Here is a 16,710-nt window from a genome sequence, read left to right on the forward strand (position 1 = left end):
TCATTCTAATCGTTGATGTAGCCAATTTCAGAGAGGTGCTAACATCAACCTGACACTCACCAGATTCCAAATGCTGTATCATTTGCAGTTTCACAGCCGTTCTAATGCTTTTTCTACACATCTCAGACGTACTACCCTCACTGGAAGTTGCAGGCAATTTTCCAGACTTCATGGATGAAAAAAAATGGAATAAATTGGCGAGGGAGTAAGAGCATTTATACAAGTGGGGAGGCAGAGTGTGAACTAATATGTGAATGGCTGTGAGTAGCTCAGAGCATATGTAAAACATTCTCATTGGCTGATTGAATGTTAACTGTAATGGTGACTGCTTTTGAGAAGTTTTTAAGTGTTTACAATGATTTTTGGCCTTTTTAAAAATGTCAATAAAGAATTGAATAACTGCATTGTAACGAATCAGCACAATTCAGGGTAGCATTATGCAGGGTCTGCGTGTAGTCAGAAAAATATATATTTTAACCCAGGTCTCTGAGTGTCATATCCTGTAGATTGATGGTGCTTTAATATTGTCAGTAAGATCAAACCCACAGCAGTCCACAGAATGCAATCCAGCTTGTCTTCCACTGAGTGAACACTGGGGACAGCACCGATGGGCAGGGCCAGCCTCCAACCCAACATGATTGTGGGCAGGCTTGCTAAAGCTGTTGGCAGTGGTTTAAACTAAAATGGCGGGGGATTGGAACCAGTATGATAGAGCTGAGGATAAGCCTGCAGGTTTGCAAGTAGATGATGGGTGTAAGGAAGGACAAGCCAATAATTGGGTACAAATGCAGACAAAGCAAACAGTTAAGTTGAACCACAGAGGCAAAATTCAAAAGCGCAAAGAATGCAGAACTGAAAGTGCTGTATTTAAATGCATGTCATATTCAGAATAAGGTGGATGAACTCGTGGTGCAATTAGAGATTGGTCGGTATGATGCTGTAGACATCACTGAGTTGTGGCTGAAAGGTCACAGTTGGGAGCTCAATATCAAAGGATATACTTTGTATCGAGGAATAGGAGGTGGGGTGGCTCTTGGTAAGAGGTGGAATTAAATCTTTAGAAAGAGGTGACATGGGGTCAGAGAATGTCAAGTCTTTGTGGGTGGAGTTAAGAAACTGCAAGGGTTAAAAAAACATTATGGAAATTGTACATACACACCTCCAAATAGTAGCCAAGATGTAAGGTAGAGGTTGCAAAGAGCTGGAAAGGGCATGTAATAGGGGTTTGGGAAAATCAGGTTGGTGTTGGATTGTAAGAGTGGGAATTTGTTGAATGCCTATGAGGTGGCTTTTTAGAGAAGCTTGCGCTTGAGCCTACTTGGGGAAAGGCTATCTTGGATTGGGTGTTCTGTCATAACCCAGATCTTATTAGGGAACTTGGTGTAAAGGAACCCTTAGGAGGCAGTGATCATAATATGATTGAATTCGTACTGCAGTTTGAGAGAGAGAGAGAGAAGCACAGGTCACGTTTATCAGTAACACAATGGAATAATGAATTACTGAGGCAGGAGAGAGGAGCTTGCTCAGGTAGATTGGAGGAGGGTACTGGTGGGATGATGGCTGAAGTTGGTGGGAATAGTTCGCAAGGCACAGGATACATATGTCCAACAGAAGTAATAGTTCTCAAATGGCAGGGGTAGGCAACCGTGGCTGACAAAGGAAGTTAAGGACTGCATAAAAGCCAAGGAAAGGGCATATAACGTGACAAAAGCGAGTGGGAATTTGGACAATGAGGAAGGTTTTAAAATCCAACAAAAAGGAACTTTAAAAAAAGCCATAAGAAGGGAAAAGATGAAATATGAGGGCAAACTAGCGAATAATATAAAGTGAGATACTATAAGTTTTTTCAATTATATGAAGAGTAAAAGGGAGGTGAGAGTGGATATTGGACCACTGGAAAATGATGCTGGTGAGGTAGTGATGGGGGGCAAAGAAATGGCAGATGAACTAAATAGTATTTTGCATCAGTCTTCACAGTGGAAAACACTAGCAGTGCCAGAGGTCCGTGAGTGTCAGGGAGCAGGAGTGAATGCCATTGCTATTACAAAGCAGAAAAAGTGCTAGGCCTTAAGGTGAATAAATCACCTGGACCAGATGGACTACATCCCAAAGTTCTGAAAGGTTGCTAAAGAGACAGCAGATGCAATAGTTATGATCTTCAAAACTCACTTGATTTTGGCATGGTACCGGAGGACTAGAAAATTGCAATTGTCACTCCACTCTTTTTAAGATGGGAGGAAGGCAAAAGAAAGGAAATTATAGGCCAGTTAGCCAAACCTTAGTGGTTGGGAAAGTGTAGTCTATTATTAAGGACAAGATTTCAGAGTACTTGGAGACTAATGATAACATAAGTCAAAGTCAGCATGGTTTCTGTAAAGGGAATCTGTTAGAGTTCTTCAAGGAAGTGACAAGCAGGATGGACGAAGGAGAGACAGTAGATGTCAGCTTTTCAGAAGGCATTTATGAGGTACCACACACGAGGCTGCTTCAAAGGATAAAAATCCCATGGCATAATAGGAAAGATACTGGCATGGATCGAGGAATAGTTGACAGGCAGGAGGAGGTGAGGGGGAATAAAAAGGGCCTTTTCTGGTTGGCTGCTGGTGACTAGTGGTGTTCCTCGGTCAGTATTCGGACTATTACTTTTCACATTGTTTGTCAGTGATTTAGATAATGAACTGATGGCTTTATGGCAAAATTTGCAGATGATACAAAAATAGGTGGAGGGGTAGGTGGTGCTCAGGAAGCAATGCAATTGCAGCAGGATTTGGACAAAGTGGAAGAATGCGCAAAAAAGTGGCAGATGGAATACAGTCACAAACGAAAGAAAATCTGGAAATGCTGGAAATCTGAGCAATAGGGTTTCTGCCTGAAACGTTGACTGTACTTTTTCCATAGATGCTGCCTGGCCTGCTGAGTTCCCACAGTATTTTGTGTGTGTTGTTAGATGAAATACAGTGTTGGGAAATGTATGATAATACATTTTGGTTGAAGGAACAAAAGTGCAGACTATTATCTAAATGGGGAGAAAATTCAAACATCAGAGGTGCAAAAGGACTTGGGAGTTCTGCTGCAAGACTCCCAGAAGGTTAATTTACAGGTTGAGTGACTGGTAAAGAAGGCAAGTGCAATGTTGACGTTCATTTCAAGGGGAAATCGAATATAAAAACAAGGATAAAATGCTGAGGCTTTGTAAGACATGAGTCAGGCCACACTTGGAGTATTGTCAACAGTTTTGGGCCCCATATCTCAGAAAGAGTGAGTTGTCATTGGAGAGAGTCCAGAGGAGGTTCATGAGGATACTTCTGGGAATGAAGGGGTTAACACACGAGGAGCATTTGGCAACTTTGGACCTGCACTCACTGGAATTTAGAAGAACGTGGGGGAGGGATCTCATTGAAACCTACCAGACGCTGAAAGGACTAGATGGGGTGGATGTGGAGAGGATGTTTCCCAAGATAGGGTATTCAGAACTAGAGGGCACAGGCTCAAAATTGAGGGGTGACCCTTTAGAACAGAGGTAAAGAGTAATTTTATTAGCCAGAGAGTTGTGAATCTGTGGAATGCTCTGCCACAGACAGCTGAAGGGGCCAAAGCTGTGAGTATATTTAAAGTGAAAATTGATAGTTCCGGATTGATCAGGGCATCAAAGGTTATTCCAAGAAGCCAGGTGTATGGGGTTGAGTGAGATCTGAGATCAGCCATGATGGTATGGTGGAGCAGACTCAATGGGCTGAATGGCCTAATTCTGCCCCTATGTCTAAAGGTCAACTTCTTGATAATTGACCAAACTGTACTCCAAGGAATATTCAGTAACTTGTATCCATCTCCTGACTTGTGCTTTTCAACAACCTTTTTGTGGAGTTGCTTGGTGTGTTCTTTTGTCTTCATGGTGTAGTTTTTGCCAGGATACTGACTCAACAGCAGTTGGATCTTCCAGATACAGGTGTATTTTTACTCCAATCATTGAAACACCTTGACTGTATACAGGTGATCTCAATTTTTTACTAATTATGTGACTTCAAAAAATCAATTGGCTGCACCAGTGATGATTTGGTGTGTCATATTAAAGGGCGGGGGCAATACTCATGGAATTAATTATTTTGTTTTTTATAATATGTAATTAATTTAGGTCACTTTGTGGAGATTTTTTTTGATTTTTGACACGTCTTTTTCTGTTGATCGGTGTCAAAAAAAAAGCCGAACTATGATTCAGTGTTGTAAAACAATAAAACAGGAAAACTTCCAAGGGGAGTGAATACTTTCTATAGGCACTGTATATTACCATGCTAATGCAAGTTTAGGAAAAAAATGCACTTTAGTTACCTAACTGAATTGAACATCTTCAGATAGGCTTGCTGTTTGTCTTTGGATCTTCAGTCCACTTCTCTGGATTATGTGTCTGATAACCTTGACAATTTCCCATCAAAGTATATGATATAACAAATACAAGGCATACTTTCAAGTATTGAAAATGCAGGTTGAGTTTCAGATCAACATTGAGTTATTTTTTCCAAAATAACCCGTCTGTCCTAAATATGAGAACTTAATTTTTGCAAAATTGGTTATTGTCTATAACGTATAACCTGACAAAACCTCAATGTATGAAGGAAAATGTACCAAATACCTTTGTTAGGACCCGATGCAGCTGCATTGTTACATTCAGGAAGCGAAGGATATGCACTTCTGTGTGTGTCTCTGTATATCAATACAGAGAGGTAATTACTTTATATGTCCAACCATAATTTGATCTCCAAAAGTGACTTACCTTTAAATAGTCTGGATTAAACTCAATCTGTCACTGTTGTACCCAGCTTTTCAGCTGACCCTATTACCTACGGCCTGTTACACCAATGCTGTTTAGGGTAGCAGTAGTTCTCCATCTCTGTTTATGCTTAGCTCTCTTCTCTGTTGTACCCCAGGTGTGGTTCAGGGTCATCATTTCTGCCTCTTTGGTGTGGCACCAAGCGGTCTTTGGTCTCTCATGTTTCCTTTCCTTCAGGGGTCCAATGAAGTCCTGCCTTGATGGCGGAGTTGACTCTATTCTTGGTCTTCGCAGTGTTCAAGGCTTCTTTCATCATGCCAGTGGTTTCCTCTTTGTTTTCACTACTGTCAGCCATGGAAATCCCAGGTAGAGACTCAGGAATACTGTTGCACACAGATCTAGGAGGATTCTTCATTGCTCGTTCCTTAAGAATTTTGTTTGACCAGTCAGGGTTGTTAGCCCTGAGCTGAACTCTGAACCTGGAGCACTGGTGGACCACTCTTAGTCTGGCCTCTACCCTTTGACTTGTTTGGCATGGGTGACCCTAGCAAGAGCCAAAGCACAAGGCCCTGACTCCAGCCAACATACCTCTCTGGGTCACTGAGCAACGTAAACCTCCAAACCCAAAGACAAGGTTGTGGTCCTCTTAGAGGTGTCACCTGATCTGTGTCGTGCTTTATCCACAAACAGTCGTATCACTTTGTTTTCATCTGCAAGCTTACTAATCAGACAACTTCCATTCTTATCACTGTCAGTTACATACATTACAAACAACAAACATTCCAACACTGATGCCTGTGTACACCATTTATTGCAGATTTACAGTCAGAAAACATCTATCCAGCATGCCCATAGCTGTTGCATTGTTTTCAGGCATGTATCTCCAAGGTGTGGGATAGCCCAGTGGTCTTGAATATTGTCTGAGGTTTCCCTCTTGTCTCCCAGAGCTGATGTGCAATCAGTACTGCAGTGCTCTCAGTCTCCTGTAGTTGGGTATGATAGGGTGACTGCACCCCCTCTCAGTTATATGATGCTTCCCTTGCTTGCGTCATCAACTAGCTATTTGGGCTTCATTCTTGGATGCAGAGAGATTGTAGATATGAGGTCAGTCTTTTCATATCAGTCTCCTCGTTATTGGAGGCCCATTGTCTCAAGTCTGGTGTTATCTGCGTCTTTTCTTCTTTACCATCTGTCATTTTTCTTTTTCCTTCCCTGGCTGCCTTCCATTGATTCAGTCACTAGAAGCAGAAGCCATGGTTGATAGTTGGGGATTGGGAGTTAGATGAGGTGGGGCTTCTCCTTGCTTTCATTCTCCACATGAGTCATGGCAAGAGGCTGTTATTTGCATTCCTTGAGTGAGGGTGGAATTTGTTGCCAAATCCCCATTTTAGTCCTTGTGCATGAGTACATGTAGTGTTGAGGCAGATTCTGCAGAATTAGCCTGCTTCCCAGTTTGCAGCACTGGTCTTTCTCCTTTGTTTGGAGGCCTTACAGCTTATGCAGTCGTTCTTAAAGGTGCCCAGGTTTTTCCAGTTACAGCACACCTTGGTTATCGTTTCTGTACCATGGACCCACTATTTCCTTCAAATGCAAACACCAAGGGAGTCTGAATGCTGGCTCCCCTTTTGTCAACCCTCAAAATGGCTTATTCAGATCTCAAAGGAATCTTTCTGCTTAATTTAGTTCCCTGCTCCCTTGACCAATCCGAACAGGGTAGTTAGCACATGTACAGCAGGAGCCTGCAAGTTGCGCTCTGTCCGCTAGAGAAAGCAGGATCTCCCAGTGGCCACACATTTTAATTCCACATCCCATTCCCATTCTGACATGTCTATCCACGGCCTCCTCTACTGTATGAAGCCACACTCAGGTTGGAGGAACAACACCTTATATTCCGTCTGGGTAGCCTCCAACCTGATGGCATGAACATTGACTTCTCTAACTTCCCCTAATGCCCCACCTCCCCCTGGTACCCCATCCGTTATTTATTTTTACATACAGATTCTTTCTCTCACTCTCCTTTTTCTCCCTCTGACTATACCCCTTGCCCATCCTCTGGGTCGTCCCCCCCCCCGTCTTTCTCCCCGGGCCTCCTGTCCCATGATCCTCTCATATCCCCTTTGCCGATCACCTGTCCAGCTCTTGGCTCTATCCCTCCCCCTCCTGTCTTCTCCTATCATTTTGGATCTCCCCCTCCCCCTCCCACTTTCAAATCTCTTACTAACTCTTCCTTCAGTTAGTCCTGACGAAGGGTCTTGGCCTGAAACGTCGACTGTACCTCTTCCTAGAGATGCTGCCTGGCCTGCTGCGTTCACAAGGAACTTTGATGTGTGTTGCTTGAATTTTCAGCATCTGCAGAATTCCTGTTGTTTGTGACCGTAGGATGTTCCTTCTGCGTAGGTGTAATGAAAGATATTAACAATTCAATTCCATTCCCCTAGAAATCTTACAACAGCTTCTGTCATCCTACAGATTAATTGAAGATAACATGAAGACATCTGTTACTGAGGAAATCCTGGCAATAGTAGATGTCTTTGGTCTGAAGTTTGTAGCATTCTATTTAGACCTTCCTCGCAAAGAGCTTCCCATCACTGAGGCCCTCAATGGGTTATAGCAGGCTGCTGTTTGGAAAGAGGTGTTAGATTGGTCTTCAATCAGCATATATGTAGCCATCTGTGTCAGCAGGTTAAGCTGATATTCCACAGTCACTCAATGGGAAGAAGATTTCAAAGAATCTTTGTCTTCCTTGCTTTCATTGTTTTCCTTTAGCTTGTAATGGGAGTGCACACGTGCATCGGGTTCCATCTCTTCTCGCTTTTGGTCCATGACCTTGTAAATTATTGCACAAGGAGCACTTGTTGAAGTATGTTTTAAATGCGATTGAGTGTTTGTTTTCAAAAAATGATTAGCTTTGTCACTTGTACTTTGAAACTTACAGTGAAATGCGCTGTTTGCATCAAATCAAGAGTATTTTATTAAGCAGCCTGCAAGTGTCACCAGACTTCTGGCGCCAACATATCATGCCCACAACTTATTAATCTTAACTCGTAATGTGGGAGAAAACCTATGCGGTCATGGGGAGAACATACCGACTCCTTACAGACAGCAGCAGGAATCGAACTCCCGACCGTAAAGTGATTGCACCAATCGCTACACCACCCTCGATATTGAAAATGTTGAGGAATTTTTCCCTACTCATACTGATTACACTTAAATCTATACCCACTTATCACTGATCTCTATCCAGAGTCTTCTTTTCAGCTTTCCTTTTCCAAAGAAAACACTCTCAGCCTAGCCAGTCATACCTTGTAACGTAAGTTCTCAAGTTGGCATTTGCCTCGATCAACATTCTAGACAAACTTGTGCTTTCACATTCTTTTTACACATCAGAAATCTGAACTATATTTGGTATTCTAGCTGCTGAACTTTATCTTGATCTTGCTGTTTTTATATTCTGTGGCTTGATCATTTGATAAATGATTTATTTTATTTTAATGCCCTTGAAACCATATTATCTCTCTACCCAATGACATTTGCAGATATGGATGCATATTTAAAGGTATTTGTTTGCTCTCCCAAAATGCACTTGAATTAAGTTCCATTTGCCACTTTACTAACTCAATCCATTAATGTATACTTTTTCTACTAAATATTTTTGAAGAGTTAACTGATGGTTTTAATGTACAATTTGCAAATGCCTTTCAGATCAGGCATCAGTAGTTGTAATTTATCAGTCACTAAAGTATTTATTTTTAAATTTAATTAGTGTTATGAATATAGTGACTTTATGTTGCTACTTATCATTTATATCTGCAAAAGATTCTGGTCCTTTTTGCTTGGAACAGACCTACCAAATTACAACTCCACAGTAATTCTTGGCCTGAAACATCGACTGTACCTCTTCCTAGAGATGCTACCTGGCCTGCTGCGTTCACCAGCAACTTTGATGTGTGTTGCTTGAATTTCCAGCATCTGCAGAATTCCTGTTGTTGACTCCACAGTAATTGTTCATTCTTTCAACTTGGGTCTGGATCTTGAATGTTATTTCAGTTCTAAATTCAGTTTTCTGTATATTCCTCCTTTAAAAATAGTGCAGGACTTAATTTTAAATGTTGCAATTATTTTTGCTTTGTATCTATGCAGATTAGTTTTCTAATTAATTCTGCTTATCTTCCTACTAAAGACTCAGCAATGAGTGGAAATAACATTTATTTTGAAGCAGCCTTGGGACTGATGATTGCACACTGAGTCAAGCGATATCTGACTGAATGGGTGAGTGGAAATAACATTTATTTTGAAGCAGCCTTGGGACTGATGATTGCCCACTGAGTCAAGCGATATCTGACTGAATGAGTGGGTTGTTAGATAATTTGTGAGATGGTGCACCCAATGCATTGACTCCGGATTCTCACAATGAGTCCATGCATTGGGTACACATGATCCCAAAAATTAAATGGGTCAAGGTTGGTGGGGATGTTGCTCTTTTTTTTGGAAGAGATCTTTGAATTATTACCTCTCTTAACCTGGTAACTCCTCCTGAAATGTTCAGGATTGAGTCTGTCTCAAGAAACTGGTGTCAGATATGCAAATAATCTGGCTTGACAGTCAATTGCCTGACCTGGAGGAGGGTACTGATCTTGCATTATTCTTCCAGTGCATATTTTGATTTTAGGAGATAATCTTTGTGGGATCTTTGCCCCTAAGTATATAAACCAGCCTTCAAAAGTATTTCGGTAGACTGGAATCAGTGCTGTTAAGTTCGACATGCTGATTTTCAAACACTATCTCCCTCAGTCAGCTTAAGGCCTTGCTGGCACATTGAAGGTGATGGCAAGTTTCACTCCACTGTTTCCAGAAAGTGATCTGATCTTTTGTGATCTAAAGTTTGGAAAAGTGTAAACTACACCCATGGGTCACTGAGCAAAACATTATGATGTTTGGTTTAAAAAATTCATATCGATAAGCAATATTGCAGACAGTTGAATCAAAAGAGACTATGACTGCATTGAGTGGTGGAGCAGAGTCACAAGGCTAAGTGGCGAGCTATTTTTCTTTGTTTCTGTAGATTTTCACTGAATTTGGATTAACCTATTTGACTACTTGACTATCGTCCAGTTCTTGCATTTAGAAGGGATCTGGATCATTGTGTGTAATCAGCTAAATCATATGATAGTGAAATTCATTTTTCACTTAAACTAAAGACAATTTTTTTGCAACTGTTGTAGTAAATAAAACAGTAATACTAATGGAAATTGGCACATGAAGAACATTTCAAATGACTTTGAGTACTGTGAGTACATTCTTGGGAACACTCAGAAGTGGAGCAGAATTGGTAGAAGTAGTGTTCCATTTCCCAAACTACCTAACTGCCTGCTTGTCAGAGACTTTCTGCACCTACAGCAGCCTGTATAGATTCTACAATCATCTTGGGACCTACAAAACTTGAGAGGAAGCAAGCCAACTTTGATGCTAAGTAGAGATGTAAAACAATTGAGAAAGATAGCATGCGTATGTGTAATTTTGTTGTCTTGGTATTCTGCATGCAAATTGGTATTGGGCCATTAATCTATAAACCAACTATGTAATAAATATCCTTGTTTTTAAATGAAGAAAAAGACCAGTGGAGACAAGGTACCAATCCGTGTGTTTAAACCTTTTAGTCCTTAAGATATCATTCAAGGAGTCAAGATGCAGTGAATCTAATAGTCATTTTCCCCACTCTGCAATGAACGATGTTCAAGTATTTATAGTTCTGCAGTCAAGATCAAGCATTTCATTCAGTGGGAGGAATTAAATTGGAGTTCTTTATCGTGCCCTATTGTTCCTTCCAGAAACCATTGTGAAACAATTTAGATTAGTAAAAGTTGATCATTTGTCCAGCTGCTATGCCATTAAGCTTAAAGTCCCATTCATTACAATGAGGGGTGACCTAATTGAAACTGATCGAATTTTCCAAGGCCTTGAGAGTGGATGTGGAGAAGATGTTTCCTATGATGGGAGAGTCTAAGACCAGGGGACGTGACCTCAGAATAGAGGGGCAACACACAAAATACTGGAGGAACTCAGCAAGCCAAGCAACGTTGATGCAAAAGAGTACAGTTGACGTTTTGGGCTGAGACCATTCAGCAGGTCTGGAGAAAAAAAGATGAAGGGTAGAGTTAAAAGGTGGAGGTAGGGGAGGGAGAAATACAAGGTGATAGGTGAAACTGGGGGATGGGTGAAGTAAAGAGCTGGGGAGTTGATTGGTGAAAGAGATACAGGGCTGGAGAAGGGGAGTCTGATGGGAGAGGACAGAAGGCCATGGAAGAAAGAAAGAAAAAGAAAATGGGGAAAGGAGCACCAAAGTGAGCGATGGGCAAGCAAGGAGATAAGGTCAGAGAGGGAAAAGGAGATGGGGAATGGTGAAAGAGGGAGGTGCCATTACTGAAAGTTCAAGAAATCGATGTTCATGCCATCAGGTTGGAGGCTATCGAGACAGAATATAAGGTGCTTTTCCTCCATCCTGAGTGTGGACTCATCACGACAGTGGAGGGAGGTCATGGATAGACATATGGGAATGGGAAGTGGAATTAAAATGGGTGGCCACTGGGAAATCCCACTTATTTTGCAGATAGAGCATAAGTGCTCGGCAAAATAGTCCCCCAATCTACGAATCTCACCGATATACAGAAGACCACACCGGGAACACCAGACACAGGATTTGACCCCACCAACTCACAGGTGAAGTGTTGCCTCACCTGGAAGGACTGTTTGGGGCACTGAATGGTAGTGAGGGAGGTGGTGCAGGGGCAGGTGTAGCACTTGTTCCGCTTGCAAGGATAAGTAAGAGGAGGGAGATCAGTGGGGAGGGACGAATGGACATAGGAGTTGTGTAGGGAGCAATCCCTGTGGAAAGCAGAAAGTGGGGGGAGGGAAAGATATGTTTATTGGTGGGATCCCGTTGGAGATGGCGGAAGTTGCGGAGAATTATGTGCTGGACATAGAGGTGGGTGGTGGATACATGGAAGTGGAGCAAAAGTGAACCGCAGACTTTGCAGGAATGGGACCAGTTCTCGGTGTTTCAGGACCGGCTCTTGCTGTTTGGCATGCCAAGGGTTCAGCTTGAGAACTGACTCAAATTCAAAATCTAAGATCTTGGGGCTCTGGAGACCGGCGGATCGAGGGTTGGTGTCATGGCAGGAGATTCGTGTGTCGTTGGGGAGGCCAGAAAATCTTTTGTTGTGGGCCTGAAGACTCAAGATCTTTGCAATCTTCAGGCACAGAGCTTGAAAAAAGCGACGAAACGGACTTTTTAACATCGTAAACCAGCAGGTTGTTGTTATGTCTCCCACTCGCTGTGAAAATGGGGGACACCCCCCCTCTTCTTTATTAGGGAGAGAGCGAACCTGTGGTTTTTCGAATGCGGGACGAAATGCGATAGTCTTTGGGGTAATTGCTAGGTCTGCGTCTTTGCTATCACCTAGCTCACGCTTGTGGTCGACGACGGGTGCACTTTTTTTTGCTGAGGGGGAGGGGGGAATCATTGCTTGCTGCTGCTTATGAGCGGGGGAGGGAGCTGGTGGAGGGGACTTAGGGGCTCTTACGTTTTACCTGTCGTTCATTCTTTGGGACACTTCTCTGTTTTTGTTGATGTTTGCGAAGAAAAAGCATTTCAGGATGTATATTGTGTACATTTTTCTGCATAAAATTGGACTTTTGAACCTTTGAGAAGTAGGTGAGGACAGGAGGAATCCTATCCCTGGTAGGGTGGCGGGGAAGAGGGATGAGCAGACATGCATTAAATGGAAAAGATCTCCTTGAGGGCAGTGTTGATGATGGAGGAAGAGAAGCTCCTGTCTTTGAATAAGGAGAGCATCTCCTTAGTTCTGGAATGAAAAGCCTCTTCCTGAGAGCAGATGCGGTGGAGACAGAGGAATTGAGAGAAGGAGATGGTGGTTTTGCAAGTAACATGGTGGGAGGAGATATGGTCCAAGTGGCTGTGAGAGTCCGTGGGTTTGTAATAGACATCAGTAGATAAGCTGTCTCTGGAGAAAGAGAGAGATTGAGAAAGGTGGGAGATGTCGTAAATGGACTTGGTAAACTTGAGGGCAAGGTGGATGTTATAGGCAAAATGGATGAAGTCGACAAGTTCCGCATGGTTTCAGGAAGCAGCACCAACATAGTCGTCGATGTAGCAATGGAGGAACAACTCCTTGTATTCTGTCTGGGTAGCCTCCGATAATGGGCCCCCCCCTCACCAAAACCCATCCCTTTTTCCCTCTCTCACCTTATCTCCTTGCCTCCCCATCACCTCCCTCTGGTGCTCCTCTCCCCTGTTCGTTCTTCATTGTCTTCTGCCCTCTCCAATTAGATTCCCTCTTCTCCAGCCCTATATCTCTTTCACCAATCAACCTTCCAGCTCTTTACTTCACCCTTCCCCCTTCAGCTTTCACCTATCACAAACAAGAGAAAGTCTGCAGGTGCTGAAAATCCAAGCAACTACACACAGAATGCTGGAGAAACTCAGCATCTATGGAAAGAAGTATAGTCGATGTTTTGGGCCGAAACCCTTCAGCAGGACTGAAAGAGAAAAAGCTAAGGAGTAGATTTGAAAGGTGGGGGGAGGAGAGAGAGAAACACCAGGTGCCTCCCCCCCACCCCCTTACCATTTCCCTTCCCCCCCCACCCCCTTACCATTTCCCTTCCCCCCCACCCCCTTACCATTTCCCTTCCCCCCCACCCCCTTACCATTTCCCTTCCCCCCCCCACCCCCTTACCATTTCCCTTCCCCCCCCACCCCCTTACCATTTCCCTTCCCCCCCCACCCCCTTACCATTTCCCTTCCCCCCCCACCCCCTTACCATTTCCCTTCCCCTCCCACCCCCTTACCATTTCCCTTCCCCTTGTCCCCCTCTCATGAAATCTCCTGCCCATTGCCTTCCTCTGGTGCTCCTCTTCCACCACCACCACCACCGCCCCCCCCCCCGCTTTCTTATTTCTTCCTTCTTCCATGGCCTTCTGTCTTTTTCACCAATCAGCTTCCTAGCTCTTTGCTTCATCCCTGCCCCTCCAAATTTCACCTATCACCTTGTGTTTCGCCTTCCCCTCCCCACCTTTTAAGTCTACTCATTATCTTTTTTTTTTCTCTCCAGTCCTGCTGAACAGTCTAGGCTCAAAGTGTTGACTACTCTTTTCCATAGATGCTGCCTGACCTGCTGAGATCCCCCAGCATTTTGTGTGTGTTGCTTGGATTTCCAGCATCTGCAGATTTTCCCTTGTTTGTGCTTAGAGTAGAAGGGCACTCTTTTAGAATGGAGGTGAGTAGGAATTTCTTTAGCCAGCGAGTGGTGAATCTGAAATTTGTTGTCACAGGCGGCTGTGGAGGCCAAGAAAATTGAGTATATTTAAGGCAGAGGTTTATAGATTCTTGGTTATTCAGGGCATGAAGGGATACAGGGAGAAGGCAGTTGATTGGGGCTGAGAGGAAAAATGGGTCGGCCATGATGAAATGGCAGAGCAGACTTGATGGGCCATATGGTCTAATTCTGCTCCTATATCTTATGGTTTTATTACATTTGTGTGAAAATTGAAACATTAAAAACTTATGCAAATATACTGGAGATGTTCCAACATGTATACTTATGTTTACATTGGTGGTTTGCTGAAAATTTTGCAAGTAACACTTGCAGCTGTTTTCTTTTTTTACTTTCTTAGCTATTTAAAACTTGCTTTTCCTTTGTGGGAATTCCTCTCACAGCTCTGCTAGCTCATTGAGCCAAATTTTGAGTTGGAGGGTAATTAAATGTATGAATTTCAAGTTAGTGCAACATTTACACGTAAGCCTGCCATAATCGAGCCTTGGACATAAGAAAATTGTCATCATTTTAATTATTGATTCTAATTCTAACCAACTAAGGCTTTTCGCCACCATTTAAACCCTCTCCCAACAATACTGGGTGGTATTGTAGCATAGCCAGGTTCAATAACTGCTGCTGTCTGTAAGGATTTTGTCCATTCTCTCCATGGCCATGTGGCTTCCCTCTGGATGCTCAAGTTTTGTCCCATGTTCCAAAGATTTACAGTTAGTTTGTTCATTGGTCACTTGGGTGTAATTGGGCGGCATGGGCTTGTTCGGCCAGAAGAGCCTGTTACCATGCTGTATCCATGAATAAATACTCATTGCATGTTCAGTCATCACTAAATTGTAAATACTTGGAAAAGTACATTAACTTTTATATGAAGTATATGAATTGAAGGAATTGTTAACTGCCACAACAAAGGTAATTTTTATTGAGATTCTAAATATTAATTTTAATATTGACTTGTAGAAGCTTTGACAGTTTGCAGAGTTACATGCTGTTTTCATGGGAAGGAAATGCTGATGAAACGCTGTTAAGATGACTTGATGCCCACTTTATTTTGTTTGCTACTTCATCAATTGATTTCCTGCTATTCAATGGTCTAATGTGCTTCTTACTAAATGCTTTAGTATGCCTCCCAGAAACCACATCAGAGAACTATCTTAAAGTGGAAACAAAGCGTTTTTATACCTTGAAATGCTGTGGTGCAGGCTGCAATTAAGATTATGATCTTCTGCTGGATGGTAGGCTTTGCTTTTTGTTTAAACAAATTTCCATTTCTTCCTGTATTTGTCCTGGTTGAACTCTATTGACGTTTAGAAAATATATGTGGAAAGTCTTCTGCTGATTTATACGCCACAGAGTGTATTTTTGTATATTTATTAGCTGCAATGGTGAAATAGTTTATGCTCTGAGAGCAATACAAAAACCTTAATTTTGTGTATTCTGGCTTCAATGCAAAGTTGGAAAGGGAAGGGTAAGAGAAGGTTATTTCAGTGCACTTCTGATGACTGCTTGGAGCATGGTCTTGCCATAATCAATATCCTTTTACATCAGACAATTACAATGATTCATGACAACACAATGGATCCAAGTATTGCCGTACATTAGGCCGTGCCATCATCTAAGTGAGAGACTGCAAGGGTGTCAAATGATGGTGGCCGATAACTGTGGTATTGGCCGGTATTTAATCTCTCAACAACCAAGTGGCAGAAAAAAGTAATACGAAGAGACTCTGAGCACTCCACTGGAAACTCTACTCAGGAAACTAAAATCCAGTGATTCCAGTTAATTGGGCAATTGGTTAATTGGAGCAGCCACTTACTAATTGAGAAAATAGCTGAGATTCCCTTCATTTATTTGGGACACCATGCAATTTAAATGGGCAGGAGACTTTTCTCACAAGTGTCACTTGTGTGGTTGTTAGACACAACACTGCTTAGAGCAAACAGTTTTAAATAGTGTTTGTGTGTGTGTTTGTTCAAAAAGCAGTGTTTATTGTCACTGATAGTTGGCGAGAAATAAGCAGAAAGAAAATTTGGAACTGTTTTGCTCATTGCATTCAGCCTTGGAGATGCCAGAAACAGCCTGGAGTTGAAAATAAAATGATTTCACTACTTCAAGTTAGGAACTGTTGAATTGACTTTATTTCTTATATCTTCCACATACATGAGGAGTAAAAATCTTTACATTACATCTCTGTGCAAATTGTAGTAATTTGTAATAAATAGTACGTTTAGTAAGATATACAACAGAACAGTCAATATAGCTCAGAAATATGATTATCAGCATGAATTAAACATTCTGATGGCCTGGTGGAAGAAACTGTCCTGGAGCCTGTTGGTCCTGGTTTCTCTGTCGGCTGCCTCATTATTATTTGTGATAAGGCCAATCAATGTACTATCATCTGCAAATTTAATTTGATTGGAGCTGTGGGTGGTAACACAGTCATGGGTGTACAGAGAGTAAAGGAAGTGGGCTGAGGACACAGCCCTGGTGGGCTCCAGTGTTGAGGGTGAAGGAGCCCACTCTTACCACTTGTCAGTGATCTGACAGGAAATCCAGGATCCAACTGTACAAGGCAGGGTCAAGGCCAATGTCTCTGAGCTT

General features: G+C 42.4%; 1 protein-coding gene across 4 annotated transcripts in view; it reads left to right on the forward strand.

The window, feature by feature from the left end:
* commd1 (copper metabolism (Murr1) domain containing 1) overlaps positions 1–16,710 on the forward strand; it is a 104,082-nt gene that overhangs the window by 17,309 nt on the left and 70,063 nt on the right. The window contains exon 1 of one of the 4 annotated variants that reach the window (XM_063056064.1): positions 9,014–9,034. The exons of the other annotated variants lie outside the window; for them this stretch is intronic. The gene's annotated coding sequence lies outside the window, so the exon portion shown is untranslated. Of the gene's footprint in view, positions 1–9,013; positions 9,035–16,710 lie in introns of those variants that run through there. 4 annotated transcript variants of the gene reach the window in all.

Source organism: Mobula hypostoma, chromosome 8 (assembly GCF_963921235.1).
Source record: "Mobula hypostoma chromosome 8, sMobHyp1.1, whole genome shotgun sequence".
In the NCBI taxonomy this organism is placed as follows: domain Eukaryota; kingdom Metazoa; phylum Chordata; class Chondrichthyes; order Myliobatiformes; family Myliobatidae; genus Mobula; species Mobula hypostoma.